The following is a 6,227-nucleotide window of genomic DNA, read 5'->3' as shown; positions in this document are numbered from 1 at the left end:
ACAAAAACAACAACAGCACATAAAATAATAATGCATTCAAAACAGAAAAACATCACCTCAATTAAAAAAAAAATAATGCAGAAAACAAATTTCAAAGCCGTTGCACAAGAAGTTTTTGTTAAAGGAAATGACTGCACTAATTTATGTTATTGAAACTTCACACAATCATATTATTTATTCAAATGAGTACGTGCTCAGATGATTAGTCTCATTACACTCCACCCCCCCCCAAAAGGAAACAATCAGTTCAAAAAAATAGAAGACAAATTTGACTTATGTTTTATGAAGTATTTTATTGAAGAACAGGCTTGCTTGACGACTTGGTGGTTGCTACATTGGAAAAGGCAAATATGTAACAATGGCAATTGACTAAAATACCAATAATTCAAATGTCTACATGAAAGATGTCACCTATTTTAGTACATGTACTATCAAAATGTTTGAGAATGACAATATAGCTAATTTCTTAACACTTCAGAAAGGGAGGAAAAGACAAATTTCATCTAAAAGTAAGCTAAGTCCTATTTATTGTTACCATATCTGATATCCTTTTGTAATTGTTGAATCTTTTGGAAATGTAAAGGATTACTCACAGTATAAGTAAAAGGTTGTGTATATTTACTTGCTTAACAGAATTTGGCCATGGTCACCCTGCCTTTGCTTCGCTTGCCGGGACCTGTTTACAGTGTGCAAGGCCTGGACAGGGTCAAGTCGATTGTGCCCACCCCAACATCCCCCTTGTGCTGCTATGGTGGGGTAGCGAATTGTCTTTTCCCAAACTACATCCAGTAATAAAGGATTTTTGAGTGCCCTCTATGATACTTTTATTTGTTGACCGTGAGGCTATGGTTCTAAATTTCCAATATCCGTATTTATCCAATTTTTTCCATTTAATTTTAGGCTTTGGAGGATTTTCTTGTTTTTAAGGGAAATAAAGTCCCGAATTTCATTAGGGTCAAATTAATTTCTTGTGTTCTTATTTTGTATTTTGTCTCTTTTTTTTACAGAGAAGACAGTGAAGTCCAAAACGTCATAGTTTAAAGCCCAAAAAGTTGTACCGTATACCCCCATTGGCGATGTAGTTCGGGGGAAAAAATTGCCCCTGTGACTCAAAAAGAAGGTTTAACCTCAAAGTAAGGAATTTAGAAAATAAAGAGTGCATTAGAATCTTGTCATCGTGAGCAATTTTATTGAAAATACACTTGATAAATAACATGAGGAGTAACGTTTATAGCCCAAAAAGCAATAGATTTACACAAACAATTTACGGCGATTTAACAACAAAACAGTTCCAAATAGTTATGCTTCCTTAACCCATAATATGTGTCCTCTGAATATTTTGACATTGAGTATCCAAGTCAGATATGAACCAGTACATGTCAAATGCTTATATAACAAGAACATATCACAAAAGTGTCTTCATAAAGAAAATAGGAGCTTATACCCCTACCCCCCCCCCCAACACTACCAGAAACAAGTATTATAAAGGAGCAAGGGAAAACGTTTTCAAGAACAGGCCCTAGAATGCAGACGAGACTACATGTTCATATAGTAGGAGCATGGCACAGGAAATTAGCTCAGTAGACATTCACATGTAAATACACATGCCACTGCCCCTTTTAAAAAAAATTCAGCTAAGTAAAATATGTTCAAGCCAACAAACCACTATAATCAATTTTATGAGAACTAGCACATTTTTTTTCAATAATAACATTTCTGGTGGGTATTCTTGTCTTATGTCTAACAGTGGAATCAATTAAATATTTGAAATCAATGAAATTGAATATCTCAAACATTACAGAGTTGCATGTTGATTTGGTACAGAACATACTGTGTGCATATTGTCTCTTGCCCATTTAGTTATTTTCTGCATCTATTCAACTGCAAGATGAACTGGAAAATAACACAGATGTACTGTCAACGTATCAATCGCCATGTACATGTATGTCACTGGCGGTCAGTCAGGAACTGTCTCGCAGCCAACAGGGTTTTCCACTGCATGGATTCCCAAAAAAGAATGTTCACCAAGCCACATAAACGCATGTTCACCGTCTATCGTTGACGTCCTATTGTCCCTCTTTTGTTTGTACTCTTAACTTTTTTGGGAATCGTGGATAACATTGTTCTCTTTTGTTCTCTGGTATATTTGTCCACAGTTTGAAAAGATGCACACATACACTGTGTGACAGGTTTGTCATGAGTGATACTTTAGACAGAGTTTTGTGAAGACACTTTCCCATTTCATGTTTCTTAAGGTTCAAGTGAATGATATACATGTACATGTTGCTTGTAACAGCAGAAGACAATTTAGGGCCATTCTTGAATGCGTCATACATGTTTGGCAATTTGAATTCTAAATGCTGACTGAGATGGTAGAATCACTCAGTAACTCTGCCTTGACATGTTTGAAAGAAGGATGTCGGCAAAGCTTCATTTCAGCCGCTTATTATTACTGTACCTCCCTGAATAGAATAAAACAGAAAATAGTTCATCAGAAACAGCACAATACCAAATTCATGTCTAGCAAACTGCTCAGCACCTACTGGACACAATGACTTTGTACCTGCCTCATGCAAAAGTATGATATTAGCAGGGATGTGTTAAAGTCCAAAAGTGTACATTGTCCAAATTTGAAAAATCAAGGATAAGTTCACGGTCATTTGTTTTTACTTAACCTCTGTTTGCATATGTGGTTGAATTATGTTGAACTATGCACACAATGTTTAATTATTACTGAAATGCTTCAAGTATAAAGCTACATATATATAAGCATTATTATCTTCTTTTTAGAAGCATGTAATTGGAAATCTCCCTCCCCCTCCCCAAAAAAGTGTTTTACTTTAATGGCACAAATGGTCTACAAAACGAGGAAATCAGGTGATCCCAGAAAAAGTTGCATGCTTGTCATTTTAATCAAATCAAGACAGTTGAACACCGTGTGAATAACCCCTGTTGAGAGTTATGTGGTTCAGAGAAACCTTGTTCTTTTCAGAACCACACAAATCACAAAGACAGATCATTCACACAGTGCTACTACAAACCAGTAAGTTTTTAAAGAGAAGAAACATTAACAATCACCCCCCTACACCACCCTTTGGGACGAGGCCTATTTTCGCTCGCCTCGGGTCTGGTTCGCCGAATTTTTCAGAGACATGAATTTTACAATAGTGCACAGACATGTAGATTATGGTGTACCCTGTCGAAAAAGTTTGTTCCTGAATCCACAATTTGTTTGGGAATGAGAAAATCTGGGATAAAAGTACCGAAAATTCTACATGAGAAAAACATTAGAAACAGCGCCCTCTATTGATCTAGTCAGAAACCTTTTCTCACGCAATGGCCGTCCGAGCTCGGGCAGTCTGTTTTTGCCGCAAATATTTTTATTGTTCTCACAACTCGGACCAGGATCTCACCCCAGCATCCACCCGGGTTTGCAAGAATGACCTGCCCAAACTGGGCCAATGAGTGCTTGCTAGATGAGAATTCTTTCATTATTTCACATTATTTTTCATTATTCCAAATTTGTGTTATATCTTTGTTACAGTTTTGTCCATCATGAAATGTTTAAGTTTTGAATTTAAGATCAAATGTTATGTATTAGCTACATAAACATCGATTGGAATAGTTAAACCCCAGATCAGAACAACTTTGTAAACTCTTATCTTTTCTCAGGGTTACATGTTTGCAACAGTAATAGAAGTGCATGGCATCTGGTGCATATGGTTCAATTCCTGTTATCCAAGTCACTCTTGAACTGAACACAATGGAAAAAATCCCTAAAATCAAACAATCTCACTCACCTGAACAATTTTCAAGACTAACATGCACAGTCTGAGTCAAGCTGTTGGAGACCACACTGGCAACTGGGAGACAACATTTCGATTGGTGGTTGAGAACATCTACAAATAAGTCAATACAAGAAAATCAAATGTTTCAGGATCTATTGGGTTCAGTACTGAATGAGACTTGAAGATTTGCATGATGAACACGGTGAATGAATGGAAGGTTTGAAGTAACACCGTGTGAATGATATCTCTTGAATTTCAGGGCAGTACAACACAAATCACAAAGACAGATTATTCACACCATGATACTGCAAACCTTGCATTCAATGAGCTTTATTATTCAAATAAATATACACAAACCAGTAAGCTTTGTAAGGAAAAAAATAAATAAATAAAATATACCCCCAAACCCCCCAAAATCTACAAAGTTCACTCACCTGAAAAATATTAATAATACTGGCACGCAGAGTGATGCTGTTGGAGAGCACACTGGCAACTGGGAGAAACATGCAGATTTGTGGTTGATGACTTCTGCAAACAACAAAATCCAATGTTTAAGGATCTAATACTAATAGTTCCAGTACTCAAACAACCTATGTATACCGAAACTAGCAAGTCTGACTTTGACACTGGACCTCAGAATGCCAAAGATCACACCTCCGAGAAGCTTCAATATCAGATTTTGCTCTTCAGCAACAAAAACATAATGTAGATGTATACTCAGTGGGTTACCTCCTGATTGAAAGTTAGTAAACAATCACTCGGGTGGGACTTAAACCCACAACCTCATGCTTTCTACATCTGGACTAGAAAGCAGGACGTCATGTGTTTGAGTCCCATCCCAGGGATTGCTTTCTAACTTTCACTCGGAAGAAAACACACTCTACGTGTTTAAAGTGTTGATACATCGGTGAAGGGCAAAACCTAATATTGATGTATACATTTTTGTACAACGAAAATTCAACCCCACAAATAGCCAAAGAAACTTGTACTGCCACAACTCTTAACAAAAAGATTAAATGAGCTTTTCAAAGAGGAACATATACTGTACATGTACTTTACAGTAAGCAAAAAACAAATCAAAGTTTAACTTGGAAAACAGTGAATTGTAAGAGAAACAAAAGCATGCATCTGACATTAAAGTGGTACTTACATGTACTTACTTACTGCTGCACTTGACCATCAGTGAGTTGTAGTGACCTCCAACCTCCCTGATCAAGAGCAAAGGATTGGTGACAGCTACACAGCATCCACAACCTGCTTAAGCCAGGGAAGCCGGGGACGACCACGAGGCGTAGTCCAGGTGGCAGGTTGTTGGCCAAGGTGGAACTGGACGGCAGCATCAAGGGCAAGACGAGCAGGGGCAGGAGCTTGGAGACGCCGAACATGACCAAAAAGGGTGTGTCACCTCCCTCAGATCTCAGACAAAATGTTACCTGGATGATTGCATTGGAAATGAAACTGCACCATGAAACTCCAAGTATACAACACTGACACTGCATGTGGAAAGCTTGAATGCGTTCTTGTTCTTTCATGCGCGATAAAACCAAAGTTTACCAAAAGACTAGCCTTGCTTCTCCAAAGACAATCAAGTTAGCCCATGATGGTACTGGCGATGCCAATTCTGCATAGTATGTCCTTACTGCAGAAACCTGATGAGTCGATAGTGCACTCAAAATAACAAAAGGACTCAACAGATTCGACAACATCCCAATCCAGAGAAATTTGAACAGGTGCTGGACCGCATAGTGACTGAACCTTGGTTTTAGTCCATGATGGTTTAGGCCCACGTAAATGGCTTTACGGTCAAAGGTTGCGAGAAGTTCTCCCCATGTGGTTGGATCCTTTGAAGAGAGCAGCATCATCTGCAGACAGGAGGTCGGTAAACCTGTGATTGCCTGCATTGAATCCTCACACTGTGACAGGATAGTGTCCATGGCTAAGCAGAACAAGGTTGGTGCCAGCACACAGGACTGCCGAACTCTGGACGAAGGAGAAAGAAATGTCGTTGCCAACCTTGACCCTGGTAGTCTTTCCAGTGGGACAGGGTTTCATCCACCCAGTTGCAGGGAGAACGATCTGCCTTGGAAATCAGAAATGAAGCTGAATGCTTGCTACATCCGTGAAGACACTTGACTGCCTTGAAGGCGGGGCGGAGATTATTTTGTTTCAGGCCAGCTTTGGCTTCAGAGACAACAGAGTCGTACCAAGCATCAAGGTCTTGCTTCGCTTTGGCCTTGTACATCCCCACCAGACAGTTACTTTCAGCATGGTGGCAGCTCAGACGAGCACCACATTTATGCTCTATGATGTCAATGGTCTATCCGGTGAGCCTGGGGACGCTGCTTTGAAAGACAGGAACGAACAGCAGCCTCAACGGCACCAAGAACTGTATCACGGTACGGGACCCAGGAGTCTTCAACAGAGTTGGACAGTTGATCA

The 6,227-nt window shown here is 39.1% G+C and overlaps 1 long non-coding RNA gene across 1 annotated transcript; it reads right to left on the bottom strand.

The window, feature by feature from the left end:
• Positions 1 to 3,632: 3,632 nt before the first annotated feature.
• Positions 3,633 to 5,542, bottom strand: LOC119741864. Its single transcript, XR_005272781.1, has 3 exons — positions 4,939 to 5,542; positions 4,223 to 4,316; positions 3,633 to 3,899 (listed from the first exon to the last, which is right to left on the bottom strand). It is a non-coding gene; the product is annotated as an uncharacterized LOC119741864 (long non-coding RNA).
• Between the last annotated feature and the right edge of the window lie 685 nt (positions 5,543 to 6,227).

This window comes from Patiria miniata, unplaced genomic scaffold, assembly GCF_015706575.1.
Source record: "Patiria miniata isolate m_02_andy unplaced genomic scaffold, ASM1570657v1 HiC_scaffold_5, whole genome shotgun sequence".
Lineage (NCBI taxonomy): Eukaryota > Metazoa > Echinodermata > Asteroidea > Valvatida > Asterinidae > Patiria > Patiria miniata.
The sequence above is the reverse complement of the archived record's forward strand: the minus strand, read 5'-3'. Positions and strand labels throughout refer to the sequence as shown.